The sequence below is a fragment of the Salvia splendens genome, chromosome 20, assembly GCF_004379255.2.
Source record: "Salvia splendens isolate huo1 chromosome 20, SspV2, whole genome shotgun sequence".
Classification (NCBI taxonomy): Eukaryota; Viridiplantae; Streptophyta; class Magnoliopsida; order Lamiales; family Lamiaceae; genus Salvia; species Salvia splendens.
Window position 1 is genome coordinate 25,309,334 of NC_056051.1, and position 15,108 is coordinate 25,324,441.

At 41.4% G+C, this 15,108-nt stretch overlaps 1 pseudogene; it reads left to right on the forward strand.

Moving 5' to 3' along the window:
- Positions 1 to 627: 627 nt before the first annotated feature.
- On the forward strand, positions 628 to 10,544 carry LOC121780761 (annotated as a pseudogene).
- Positions 10,545 to 15,108: the final 4,564 nt, after the last annotated feature.

Consider the following 15,108-nt stretch of genomic DNA (forward strand, 5'->3'; position numbering starts at 1 on the left):
GTTTACTTAGAGTAAGTGACCTAAAAACACCAGCCCAAGGAACACCCTTTGATAAAGAGAAAATTTAAAAAATTCATTACATTGGATTAAAGGCTACCCATATCACTAATATAAAAATTTTAAATAGGTTTGGGTCACATTATTAATTTTGTATTCTTATCGGACATACTAATTAGAAAATATAATATTTTCATTCTTCAATAATTAAAATTATTTTCTTTTCTTTCAACGTGATTAGAACTAAATCCAAACAATTGTACTGACGTCCATAGTGTTTTTCCAAATTCATCAATTTGAAAGTTGAATTTTCTATGTTTATTTATTATGTATACGATACTCAAGCCATTAGATGGCAATCTACACATAATCATAATAATAGTTACCCCAGTATAAAAGAAAAAGCCAATCCGATAATACAAAAATTTATTATCAACCAATTCAAACAACAAAACAAAAAAAATCCATAAAGCACATTTTAATCCACCAGCCAAATATGCAAATAATTTTTTTCTTATCAAATTAGAAAAATGTATTTACGTGTATTTGCCCGTTAATTATCTTTGCTTGTAAACATTACTAATTGGAATAACAAAATTATAAAGAAGAATAAAACAATTAAATCTAAATAACCATCCTCATTAACCAGCTTCAGATTCCATAACCATTTCCATTCTTCCATTATCACTCATTTCAAGCTTTCTCTCCCTCCAACAATGGCGGCATCACCACCACCAAAACTAAAACCAAACCCTACAGCTTCCTTCTTCTTCTTCTTCTTCTTCCTCAACCTCCTCCACCACTGCGCTGCCCACCCCGACGCCACCCCCCTCCTCACCTTCAAATCCACCGCCGACCCCTCCAACTCCCTCCTCACCTCCTGGAACTCCACCTCCGACCCATGCACCTCCTGGCTCGGCGTCTCCTGCCTCCACAACCGCGTCGCCCACTTAATCCTCCAAAATTCCGGCGTCGCTAATTTCACTCTCCAACCTCTACCGCCTCGATCTCTCCCGCAACAGCTTCTCCGGAGAAATCCCCCTCTCCGTCAACCGCCTCACCCATTTGCTCACCCTCCGCCTCGAGGAGAACTCCTTCTCCGGCGCAATTTCCGATTTACACTTGCCGAATTTGCAGGAATTCAACGCGTCGGGGAATAAGCTCACCGGAGCTATACCTAGCTTGTTTTCTAAATTCCCTGCGTCGTCGTTTTGGGGGAATCCGGCATTTTGCGGGCCGCCGCTGGAGAAATGTGGTGCAATTGCGTCGCCGGTGAGCCCTAAAACGACGGTCTCCTCCTCTCCGACTGCAATTCCGGTGGAGACTATTCCTAATTCTTCGGCGAAAGCGAAGCATAAGGTTAAATTTAGCAACATTGCTATAATTGGTATTATAATTGGGGATTTATTTGTTCTAGGGTTAGTTTCTCTGCTTTTATATTGCTATTTCTGGAGGAACTATTCGAGTATGCTGAATTCGGAGAAGAGCAGCGTGCAAGCGGAGAAAATAGTGTATTCTTCGAGCCCGTACCCGAACCATGCCCAGTCCGAGAGGGGGAAGATGGTGTTCTTCGACGGGGAGAGGAGGTTCGAGCTCGAGGACTTGCTGAGGGCGTCGGCCGAGATGCTGGGGAAGGGCGGGTTTGGGACGGCCTACAAGGCGATTTTGGACGACGGGAATGTGGTGGCGGTGAAGAGGTTGAAGGATTTGAATGTGGCCGGGAAGCGGGAGTTTGAGCAGCAGATGGAGGTGCTGGGGCGGCTCCGCCACCCGAATTTGATCGGGTTGAAGGCGTACTACTTTGCTCGGGATGAGAAGCTGTTAGTTCATGAGTTCATGCCTAATGGGAACTTGTTTTGGCTACTTCATGGTAAGAACTGTGTTCAGTGCTCTGTTTCACTCTATTTTGTTGCTGTTGTTTGTCATTATATGCTTAAAGATTTTGTTTCTTGTTTTAGATTCTTGATGTGGAGCTAATTTAGTAGCTGAATTTGAAAAGATAGGACCCATGTGTTTAATAGAATGTGATGATATATTGATATGTCATTGTTTAATTTGCAGGTTGTATAGAAATGCTTTTTTGACTGGTAATGATTTGTTTCTTAGCTAATTATGCTCTGTTCTTGTCTCTTGAGGCTCATGTTTGTCTGCTTGTTGTTAGCTCGAACCACCCGTGGCTCGGATAGCTAGCAAAAGCGTTTCTTGATGTTGATGGCTCATCCAACTTGGTCGTGTTTTAATTTACTGCTTTATCTCAGGCAACCGAGGCCCGGGTAGGACTCCGTTGGACTGGACCACGAGGTTAAAGATCGCAGCAGGGGCAGCACGGGGGCTAGCCTTCATCCACAGCTCGGGGGCTCTCCTCAAGCTCGTGCACGGCAACATCAAGTCCACGAACGTCCTCATTGACAAGCAAGGCACTGCCAAGCTATCCGACTACGGCCTCTCGGTCTTCGCATCGCCCTCGTCCGCCCCTAAATCCAGCGGCTACCGCGCCCCGGAGGCAGCTCTGGAGGGCCGGAAGCTGACCTCCAAGTCGGACGTCTACTCCTTCGGGGTCCTGCTGCTGGAGCTGCTGACCGGGAAATGCCCCTCGGTGGTCGACAGCGGCGGGCCGGGGATCGGGTACAGCGGGGTTGTTGATCTGCCGAGGTGGGTGCAGTCTGTGGTGAGGGAGGAGTGGACGGCCGAGGTGTTCGATCTGGAGCTCATGCGGTACAGGGATATAGAGGAGGAGATGGTGGGCCTGCTGCAGATCGCAATGGCGTGCACGCAGGCGGCGCCGGAACAGAGGCCGAAGAGCAGCTATGTGGTGAAGATGATAGAGGAGTTGAGAGGGGTGGAGGTGTCGGCTGATGGAGCTGCGAATTTTCGATGATGATGAATGCTCGTAAAAATAAATTACGACACAGAGATTTACGTGGTTCGATTTACTGAGGTAAATCTACGTCCACGGGAAGAAAAGAGGGCAGAGTTGTATTGCTTGATCTGTTTTCTACAGCTTACAAATACAAACTTGCTATCTGGTGTTTTATCTCTAGAGAGCTTAGCCTTTTTTCTACCAGATCTAAGTTCTATTTATATATTGAACTGAGATCGTGGCTTGCATCACCACCTTAAGTCGTGGAGGTCACGGAGGTCATGAGATCCTGCATGGCCACTAACTAGGCGGTGGCTTACATCATCAGTAATTATGTCGTGGATGTCGTGGATGTCGTGGAGGCTGCATGGGTCCACCACTAGATAGATCGTGTCTCCCAGTTCGGTATTGCCGAGCAGCTTTTGCCGATGCTGAAACCGAACTGTTGAACTATTGCCGAGCAGCTTTTGCCGATCTGAGAGTAGAGCTTGATGCCGACCTGAGGGCAGAGCTTGATTGGTTGGCTTTTACCGAGCTGTAGGCTGAGGCCGAACTCTTTGGTCATGCCGAACTGATACTCTTTCTTGGGCTTTGTGCTGGCTTGTTTAGCACGTACTCCATCACTACCCCCCCCGAAAAGCGAAGTGAATCTCTTCGGCATTCTGGATAAAGGTACGGGGTAAGTTGATGTTTGTCTTTGGTCTTATGAAGTGAACTCTTCTTTGACCAGACTTGGTCCTTGGTCTTGACGAAATAAACCTCTTTGATCGGATTCGTCTGTGGTCTGATGAAATAAACATCTTTGACCGGACTCGTCTTTGGTCTGATGAAATAAACATCTTTGACCGGACTCGTCTTGTGTCCTAATTTGGCGAGTTTTATCGCGTGGATCGGACTTTCCCTTGTCCTAATTTGGGGATCGGACTTTCCCTTGTCCTAATTCGGGGATCGGACTTTCCCTTGTCCTAATTCGGCGAGTTTTATCGCGTGGATCGGACTTTCGTTGCAGTTCGTTTCAGACGAAGTGCTTGATTTTTAAGCCGAATTGTGGTCTTGTATCCTCTTTAGAAGCTTGGACTTCACAATCGTTGGCTTATTGCAGCTCGTTTCAGACGACCTGCTTGTTTAAGCTGAATTGTGGTCTTGTATCTTCTGTAGAAGCTTTGACTCACAATCGTTGGCTTGTATATGTTCTAAGAAGGGGATCAGCCTTCGAAGAACAAGATACCTCAGTTACATTTGTAAGAGACGACACTCACATAGATAGACACAACGCACGTAAGACAAACAAAAACGCACATAGGCAAAGAGAGCAAAGAGAGCAAATAAAAAACAAGGAAAGCACATAAGACTGACTGACTGACTGACCGGACTGTCTCTTACAAATGGAACTTCTTGAGGTTGGAAATGTGCCATGTTCGGGGTACCTGTTCTCCTGACATGTGAGCCAATTTGTAAGACCCTTTGCCGAGGACTTCTGACACCCGATACGGACCTTCCCATGTAGGTTCGAGCTTGCCCAGCTTTTCTGCTCGGCTTACTTCGTTGTTTCTCAAGACGAGATCTCCCACTTGAAATTGCAGCTTCTTCACCCTTTGGTTGTAATACCGGGCTACTTGCTCCTTGTACTTGGCTGCTTTTATGCACGCCAATTCTCTTCTTTCTTCGGCCAGATCTAATTCGGCTCGCAGTCCGTCGTCATTCATTTCTGAGGAGAAATTTAGAGTTCGGGGACTGGGTACGCCGATCTCCACCGGAATTACGGCTTCAGTGCCGTACACCAGACTGTACGGAGTTTCACCGTTGGAGATTGTGGGTGTAGTTCGGTAGGACCATAGGACTTGAGGGAGATTTTCTACCCATTGTCCTTTGGCTTGTTCTAACCGAGCTTTTAACCCTTTCACCAGGATACGATTTGTTACCTCCGTTTGTCCGTTTGCTTGTGGATGAGAGACCGAAGTGAACCGCTGTTGAATATTCAGCTCTTGGCACCAATTCTTGAACGTCTTGTCGGTGAACTGAGTCCCGTTATCCGAGATGAGGATGTGGGGTATGCCGAATCGGCACACTATGTTCTTCCAGACGAAATCTAATGCCTTCGAGCTCGTTATCGTAGCTAATGGTTCAGCTTCCACCCACTTCGTGAAGTAGTCCACGGCAACGATAAGGAATTTCATTTGCCGAGGAGCTTGAGGAAGTGGTCCCACTATGTCTATGCCCCATTGCATGAAAGGCCAAGGGCTTTGCATAGTGGATAGATCGGTCTGAGGCATCCTTGGGATATTTGCATGGATTTGGCACTTCGGGCATGTCTTGACGAGCTGCACTGCTTCTTGTACCAAGGTTGGCCAATAATATCCCCATCTTAGAACTTTTTTAGCTAAAGCTCTAGCTCCGATGTGGCTGCCGCACGATCCTTCATGAACTTCTCTGAGAATGTAGTCCGTCTCTTCTGGTCCTACGCACCGCAATAACGGCTGGAGGTAAGACTTTCTAAAGAGGACTCCTTCATGAAGTTCGTACCGAAGTGCTCGGCACGTGATCTTCCGAGCTTCTCTCTTATCCTCGGGCAATTGTCCTTGATCCAGATACTGCAAGATCGGCGTCATCCAGTTCGGCGAGCTGGATACTGAATGTACCTCGGCTTCATCAATGCTTCGATGCATTAATTCTTCCGCCTTTGAGCTCGGATCTGAGGCCAACTTACTTAAGGTATCTGCTCGGCTATTTTCCGCTCTGGGAATGCGGATTATCCGAAAATAGGAGAAACTTCGGCTGATGCTTTGCGCTTTGTCCAAATACTCCTTCATTCTCTCGTCACGAGCTTCACTTGTACCCAACATGTGATTTACTATGACTTGTGAATCACAATGGACTTTGAGAGATTTGACGAGCAGACTTTGCGCTAACTGGAGTCCGGCCAGGAGGGCTTCGTACTCGGCTTCATTATTAGTAGTGGGGAATAGGAACCGAAGTGAGTAGGTTACCTCGTGTCCGTCGGGAGCGACAAGTAAAATACCAGCTCCACTTCCCATCTTGTTTGAAGCTCCATCTACGAATCCGCTCCAGCAGTCCGGCGGCTCTACTTCGGATTCCAAGGGCTGTACTAGTTCGGCATTGGCAGAATTCTTCTGTTCGGCAATGACAGGAATTGCTTGATCGAACTTTGCTTCTGCAAGAAAATCTGCCAAGGCTTGTCCCTTGATAGCTTTCCGAGGTAGATACTCGATTGAGTGTTCTCCCAGCTCTATGGCCCATTTGGCGATTCTGCCTGATGCTTCTGGTTTGGTCAAAACTTGCCGAAGAGGCAGATCGGTTAAGACGCATACCTTGTGAGCGTAGAAGTATGGCCGCAGTCTCCTTGCTGCATTTACTAATGCCAGAGCAATTTTCTCCAGAGGTTGATACCTTGTTTCTGGACCTCTTAATGCTCGGCTTGTAAAGTAGATGGGAAACTGCTTTAGGCCTTCTTCTCGTACAAGCACCGCGCTGATGGTTTGATCCGATGCCGCTAAGTATAAGAGTATTACTTCGGCTTCGGTTGGAGCAGAGAGAATAGGAAGCTCGGCTAGATAACTTTTGAGCTCGTCAAAGGCCTTTTTCTGCTCGGCTCCCCACTCGAACTTTGGTGCCTTTTTCAACACCTTGAAGAACGGCAATTGCTTTTCGGCTGCTTGGGAAAGGAATCGATTCAGTGCGGCTAGACATCCGGTTAGCCTTTGCACGTCATGTATGGACTTCGGCATCGCCATGTTCTGAATGACTTGAACTTTTGAGGGATTGGCCTTGAGTCCGTCCTTTGAAACCCAACAACCCAGAAACTTTCCCGAATCTACCAAAAAGGTACACTTTTGGGGATTAAGTTTGAGGTTGGCTTTCTTGAGCACGTTGAGAGTGGACTTGAGGTTGTCTTCGTACTCCGAAGTGCTTTTGCTTTTGACAACTATGTCGTCGACATACACTTCAACCTGCTTTCCGATTAGGTGCCGAAAAAGCTTGTCTACCATCCTTTGATAAGTGGCTCCGGCATTCTTTAAACCGAATGGCATCTTTTTATAAGCGAAAATGCCGAAATCGGTAATGAAAGCTGTTTTCGGAGCATCACTGTCATCCATCAACACTTGGTGATATCCTTTGTATAAATCAAGAAAACAGAAAATTTCGAAGCCGATCAAAGCTTCTACTTTTTTATCTATATTCGGAAGGGGATAGCAATCTTTAGGACAGTGCTTGTTTAGATCGGTAAAATCTATGCACATCCGCCATCCTCCTTCTTTCTTCTTGATCATCACAGGATTGGCCACCCAAGAAGGATATTTCACCTCGAAAAGTACATCCGCTTTTAGTAATTGGCGGACTTCGTCATGGATGACTTGGCTTCTTTCTGCCGCAAAGAGTCTTTGCTTCTGTTTTACTGGCCGAATTGAAGGATCAATATTTAACCGATGAGTGATTACCTCGGGGGGCACTCCGGTCATATCCAACGGAGACCATGCAAAGACATCTTTGTACTCCTTGAGGAGCTGAATGGTCTTTTCCCGGAGTAGAGGCGTTCCTGCGAAGCCGATCTTGACCGTTCTGGATGGATCATCTTCGTATAACTGAACGGTCATTGAGTTCGGCCCTGGAGTGACTTCGGTCATCTCGCTTGCCTCTGACTCCGGTTGCTGTGATTGCTATGCTTGATGGTGCCGAACTGATTGCTCGGCACTTCTAAGCGCAATCTGCAGACATTCTCTTGCTCTCTTTTGATCACCTCGGATGACCGCTATCCCACCTTTAGTGGGGATCTTGATGGTGAGGTGATAAGTAGAGCAAACGGCCCGAACTGTGTTGAGCCAGTCTCTCCCCAGGATGATGTTGTACGGGGACCGAGCTTTCACCACAAAGAACTCGATCATAGTACTGGAGCTTGTAGGCGCTTTTCCCACCGTGATCGGAAGGCTGATAATACCTTCAGGGCGGGTGTCCTCCTGGGCGAAACTTTTCAGAGGAATTGGAGCCGGACTGAGCCGGGCTGGATCCAATTCCATTTTATCGAAACATTCTTTAAAAAGAACGCTGACTGACGCTCCTGTATCCACAAATACTCTGTGGATCAGTTTGTTTGCCACTCCGGCTTGAATGACAATAGCGTCTTGGTGAGGAGAGATGGCTGGGACGGGATCGGCATCTGAAAATGTAATCACTTCGTCTTTCTTCAGCCTTTTATGTGTTGGCTCCTCTTGATTGGAACCTCTGCGTTCTGCTTTTAGGGACGACTTAGTCTTCCCGGCAGGGAGAGCATCAATAGTCTGGATTACTCCATCATATTGCGGCTCGTCGTCGTCTTCGGGATCCTCATGCCTTTTCGGATCCTGAGGATTGCAGTTCGCACCTCTCTGCCTTTTGTTCTTTTTCGGCTGCTTGCTTTGGTATTTTTTTAACGTTCCTGTTTTCACAAGAGCATCAATACCTGCAGCCAAATTTCGGCACTCCTCGGTATCATGACCGTGGGCTTGATGGAAGAAGCAATATTGATCCTGAGGTCGCCGCGCGGCCGATTTCGTCATCCGCCTTGGCTTTTCGAACATATCGGAATGTAGTTCGAAAATTTCCGTTCTTGACTTGTTCAATGGTACGAACTGAGCGGGCGGCTTCTCAGGATTGAGACGTGGTCCCAATCTGCCTTGTACCGGTGCCCTTTGAATTCTTTCAAAAGGAGTTCGGCGAGGAAACCTCTGATCGCTATGATCGGGCTTCTTTTCGTCTCCTCTAGATGAGCTGTCTAAAGACCGTTTTCGACGGTCTGCCTCATCGGCACGGGAGAACTGGTCCGCAATGTCCCACATCTCTTGAGCTGTTTGCGGACTGCATTCCACGAGCTTTCTGTAGAGAGCTCCGGACAGGATTCCATTTTGGAATGCCGAAATGACGAGTAGATCATTGAGATTATCTACTTGTAGGCATTCCTTATGGAATCTCGTCAGGAAGTCGCTGATCTTTTCGTCGCGACCTTGACGTATAGAAAGCAGCTGAGCCGAAGTGATCCGGGCTTCCGCTTTCTGAAAGAACCTCCTGTGGAAAGCATCCATTAGATCTCGGTAGGATCTAATGCTGCCTTGAGTGAGGCTGTCGAACCACCTTCTGGCGTTCCCGATGAGCAGCTCGGGGAACAGCTTGCACATATGGATCTCATTGAGACCCTGGTTCGCCATATTATATTGATAGCGTCCCAAGAAGTCATGAGGATCCTCTAGCCCGTCATAAGTCATTGACGGTGTCCGGTAGTTCCGCGGCAAAGGAGTTCGGGTGATATCGTCCGAAAACGGAGTCTTTAATGCTCCGTACATGGCGAACCCGATATCTCTTTGGTACGGAGGAGATGGAGTTCTCCTGTGGTTCCGGTACCGAAGAGGAACGGGAACATGTCGGGGTTGAGGATTCTTCCTCCTGGAAGACACGTTACTACTGCGGTAGTGACTTTCATGTCTGGATGAGGAGGGAGAATCCGCCGTTGTCTTCTCCGGCTGTTGGCTCTTCTGCAGGAAGGTTAAGAACTCCTCCTGCTTCTCGGCTAAGAACAGCTTGACAGCTTCATTTAAATCGGGCTGCTGGGAAGATTCGGTGCGATGACTCCTGGAGCGGCTTGTTCCTTCTTCGTGAGAACTGGAGACAGATTTCTCACGAGGCTGCTTTCCAGGCCTATGGGCTGCTGGATTAGCTTCCTCATGGTTATCACGGACGGAGGCACGGGTGTTATGTGATCTGGTATGCATTTTTTTTTTTTTTTTTTTGGGTGGAAAAAGGGTCAAAAATTCGCTTTATCACAAATTTGGTTCTCTGTTTCCCACAGACGGCGCCAGTGATGGAGCTGCGAATTTTCGATGATGATGAATGCTCGTAAAAATAAATTACGACACAGAGATTTACGTGGTTCGATTTACTGAGGTAAATCTACGTCCACGGGAAGAAAAGAGGGCAGAGTTGTATTGCTTGATCTGTTTTCTACAGCTTACAAATACAAACTTGCTATCTGGTGTTTTATCTCTAGAGAGCTTAGCCTTTTTTCTACCAGATCTAAGTTCTATTTATATATTGAACTGAGATCGTGGCTTGCATCACCACCTGAAGTCGTGGAGGTCACGGAGGTCATGAGATCCTGCATGGCCACTAACTAGGCGGTGGCTTACATCATCAGTAATTATGTCGTGGATGTCGTGGATGTCGTGGAGGCTGCATGGGTCCACCACTAGATAGATCGTGTCTCCCAGTTCGGTATTGCCGAGCAGCTTTTGCCGATGCTGAAACCGAACTGTTGAACTATTGCCGAGCAGCTTTTGCCGATCTGAGAGTAGAGCTTGATGCCGACCTGAGGGCAGAGCTTGATTGGTTGGCTTTTACCGAGCTGTAGGCTGAGGCCGAACTCTTTGGTCATGCCGAACTGATACTCTTTCTTGGGCTTTGTGCTGGCTTGTTTAGCACGTACTCCATCATCGGCATCGGACGACGCGGTAGAGTCGGTGTCGGAGTCGCCGTCGGCGTCGGAGGATATCTGCAGAGCTAGTGAATGATGGGTGGTTGTGGTGGCCGATGTTAGATTGAATTCGGATTTAGATTTGTTGTTAGCAACTATGGTAGCTTCTTTAGATTTAGTTTTGTAGGAGTATATCAGAGTACTTGTTTTGAGTATATCCCTTGCAATCCAAATTTATTTCGTATAATTGATCATCTTAAAACTACTAGTAATTTTTTTGTTCCAAGTTAATCTATTACTATGTTTTTAAAATTAGAATTTATGAAAGTAGTGTTTACTGAATTAAGGGTTAGAGATTAAATAAGAGAGAGAAAATAAAATAAATTAGTAAATAGAAAATAACAAAAACACTATATGTTCAAAAGATGGTCATATTTTTTTTTAGACTATTGATCAAAATTAATCTCTATATATTTTTAATAAGTGTATTATATCTACTTAGATGGGTTTTTTTTCTACTAGCACATTTTCCTCTTAGTTTCTCGTTTTACTAATTTTGTAACTAAACTCATGATGTCCATAATTAATAGAATTAGTAAAAAAATAAGAAATACTTAATTCTTATTTAAATAATGAACTACAAAAGCTCACTTAGTTTTTAAAATATAACCACAAATTGCAAAAACGAATATGAGACAGCATTCAATAGTTCACAAGTTCAAAATTAAATCCTAGTGTAAGCATAAGTAAAGGTTGCAAAGTAGATAAACTTTCTAACAAAAAAGTTTGCTAACCAAGCCAACATCGCCATTGTAGGTGCAATTGAACCCGAACTAAGTCGAACCCGACAATCCACCATTCACATCATATGTAACATAATGGGATGTGAAGCGACATAGAGCCAAAAGGTTGATCTTTAAAGAGCAAGGATCCTCTGTTGTGCACAGCAGGGGCTATGGTGAAAATTATAGCTAACGTGGCGTGGTGAAAATTATTGAGAAATGGCCATAAGTAATTTGTAACATGTAAAAAATTGTTATATTATTAGTAAAGTATACAAATGGAGGGCCACAATCCATGATGCATTCTGATATGTTTGAGAATAAAAAGTCAATCATATAAATTCCCACTAAAAAATTACAAAAACTTGATCACAATCAATATAGATATTTACATATTTAATTTTGGTGCCCTAAACCAGACTTCATTTCAAAAAGGAAAAAAAAATAATACTCCGTAGTACTTTTGTCCCTTGCTAAGTGATGTGCTTTTTTCACTCATTTTGAAAAAATAATATTTAATAGTTAAGATGGAATGAGAGTAAAGTAACAGAATAAATAATATAAAGAAGACTCTTCTCTATATTATTTTATCTCTTACTTTATATAGATGATATCACATGGTATATTGACCAGCAAATTAAATTTTAAAGTGGTGCATGACTCCATTTATAGATGGAATATATATATGATCTCCTAGTGGATTTCCACATAAGTCTTTTCATCTCATCTTTGGTAAAAAGTTGCCATAATTTTGGGGTACCATTTACAAATTATAGGATTTCCACATAAGTCTTTTCATCTCATCTTCGGTAAAATGTTGACATAATTTTGGTGTACCATTTATAAATGATCATTTGTTTTTGTCTGAAAACATGAAAAGATGTTAAAGTTGATGCAATTCTGTCCACCATTTCTTCTATCAACATAATTTGACCTCTCACCCTACACAATAGATGCCAATTTGTGTATATTATTGACTCATAAAAAGTAGAAACAATGTTCAAAGACAATGAGAACAATATATCCGTATATTTACAATAAAGAACCACAATTTAGTTGATAAAACATTTTCCAGGGATTCACCACCGTAATTAAAAGATAAATGAGAACCTATTATTAATACCTAGCTAATAAAAACATCTTAATATCTTTAATATTGAAAATTGCATGTGTAGTTGGTAGGTCAATTTCGGAGGCACTATTGCTTAAATTACTCATCATGTAATAACCTAACTCACTTACTTCCTCCCTCCATCCTATGTTACTTGCATTGTTCCATTTCGGCTCGTCACAAACTACTTACACTATTTCTAATTTAAGTTGGAATTAATGTATTTAATTAATATGTTAGTTTAAGTTAAGAGCTCATTTATTAAGTGATGTCTCATTACACTTAAAATTCTAATTTAATTACACTAATAAATCAATCTTAAATTTACGGCCTAAAATGAAAAGTGCGAGTGACATGGGACGGAGGGAGTATTTGATAAGAACTAAAACTAATTCCTTTAATGCTTTATGTTTAAAATTGAGAAATGGTGCTAATTTTCAATTTTGAGCACCAAAAAAGTTATGAAAATGGTAAAACGGCATGAAAATAGCTGTATAAAATGGTGGAAAATAACATTTTAAATTGGAGAATGCTTGGACAGTGGAATTCAGACATGGGCCACTCACAAAAATCATTATATTGTTTTTGTCTCTTGCAGCAAGATCTGCCTCTCCGTTGCCAACTGCGCTACGCCCCTGCGGACACTATGCATATAAGTGGAGTGTTCCTAAATTATAAACATAGAATTAGAGAGTCTTATGTTAGATAGTCTAGCATGCTAAAATTTACTACAAAGTTGAGATTTGTGAATAGAATCCAGATACTAACAAAAAATTATTTAGTAATTACAAATGTATCGTTGAATATCACCTTGCTAAAGCTGAATTTAAATCTAAACCCAAACAAATGCACTATATTAAAAAAAAACAAATCAATGTACTAAATTAAAAAGAAGAGTATAGCATCCGAGAAAAAAGTATGGCGGAGATAAATAATACGGACTGTATACACTGTTTATTATTTCATTTTAAAGTCGATTATAATGGTTGTAACAAACATGGATATTAGAATAGTTAAAAGTGTTTTCAACTCATGCATGGGTCGCACCATATTGTTCACCCAGTTAATATACTTCTAATATTTATAATTTCAAACATATTGATAATTTTTGGAATAGTAAATCATATTTACGTGCACCGATGCAAAACAAGTAAGGCATACATGTGTTGTATTAGCAAATGTATAAAATGGTTTTATTAGAGAGACATATAACAATTTTATTAGATATAAATATAGTAGTACAATTTTATATTGAAAATTGATTTTGTAGGCCTTATAAATATAATTATATATTAATAATTAGTATTATGAATCTTTGTTATTAAACCTAAAAAACCCTAAACCTAGTCTCCAAAGAAATACACTTAAATAAACAATGCAAGAACCTTTTACTTTTTACTTAGGCTAAAATTATTTAAAATAGGGTGAATTGTAGACTTAGGGTCTAGAACGTAACTAACCGCCTTGCTTCATACATGAACCTAATAGCATTATCAATCTAAAGGCTAATAAATTATTGTGTGATGAATAATTCTTCATTCAATAATTCTTTTAATAGATTTGTTAGATTACATTTCAGTAGTTTAAACACTAGAGACGTGGAGTACCAGCTAGTTTTTAGTGTGGGTAAATACTTTGTACTTACCCAAATTTAGGTAAGAATTTAGGACTTTTTTGGTGGAGAACTTATCAAAATTTAAAGATTTTTTTTATAAATAAATTGAAGTTACCCAAATTAAAGTGATAAATAATTATGTCTATAGTCCATGGCCTGATTCTAAAAAATTGAGGATTTGTGGATCAGTCCCACTTAATAAGATTTAATGGAAAAGTCCACAAACACTTTGTCATAAACAAGTGATATACATCATTACACCTTGGAATCTAGACAAATGGTTGCATTACAATCAGTTTAGACCCTTTTTTTTTTATAGCCAAATCTATGAGAATTAAAAGTGGGTAAATAAATATTCTCAATATTAAATAAAACTACCAATTACCCAAAAAAACTATGATATTTAATTGGTTATATCCTAGTTTGTCTTGCAATTTTAAAACTCAATCAGAAAAATAATGAAATTTGAATTTGTTCTTAATTACTAGTTATATAACAAAAATTTTAAGTGAAATTGTATCTAATTTGAAACTCGGGAAATCAAATGTAGATGTCACCGTCAATGAGTTAAATGACTTCAGCTATTCATAATTAAAGCAATGTCATTTAGTTGAAAAACATCATCAATATTATTACACATAAGTGACTTTATGTTTTGCCGTTGGATCATTGAAAATTAAACCAAATTTCACTATTTTTCGGCTAAATTTTAAAATTGTAAGACACACCAATTCGACCAAATTTTTTTAAAAATTGACAATTTATCCTAAACAAAAATAAAAAAATACTTCAATTTTAAGTATTGAGATTTAGAACTCGAACCCCTTTTAAATTCCAATACCCCCCCCCCCTCAAAATATAAAAAGAATATTTTAAACATATATACATATTTTCCATTTCTTTTATGATTATTAGACTTTGGTTTTATTGTATCCTCAAACATGCTCCTTTTCATATTTTTTTTGTTGACAAGGAGAATATGTATATATAAATTAACTAATTTTGCAACAATAATAAAACTAATTAACTAAACAAACACAGGTCTTACTTATTCAATTAATTTGGTCATCTAAAGACTTCAAAATTGATTTTTTGTCACTACCTTTTCTGTCAAAGTTTCCAATGTCAGTTATGTTTAAAAAATACAGATAAATATCCGAATCATATATAACCTCAAGCATCTTAGACTTAATTAGGTAACAATTTTAAAATATATACATTATTAAATCAAAAGTTGTACCACGTCTAATGGGACAAGGATAATTTTTATATTACATTAATATAATT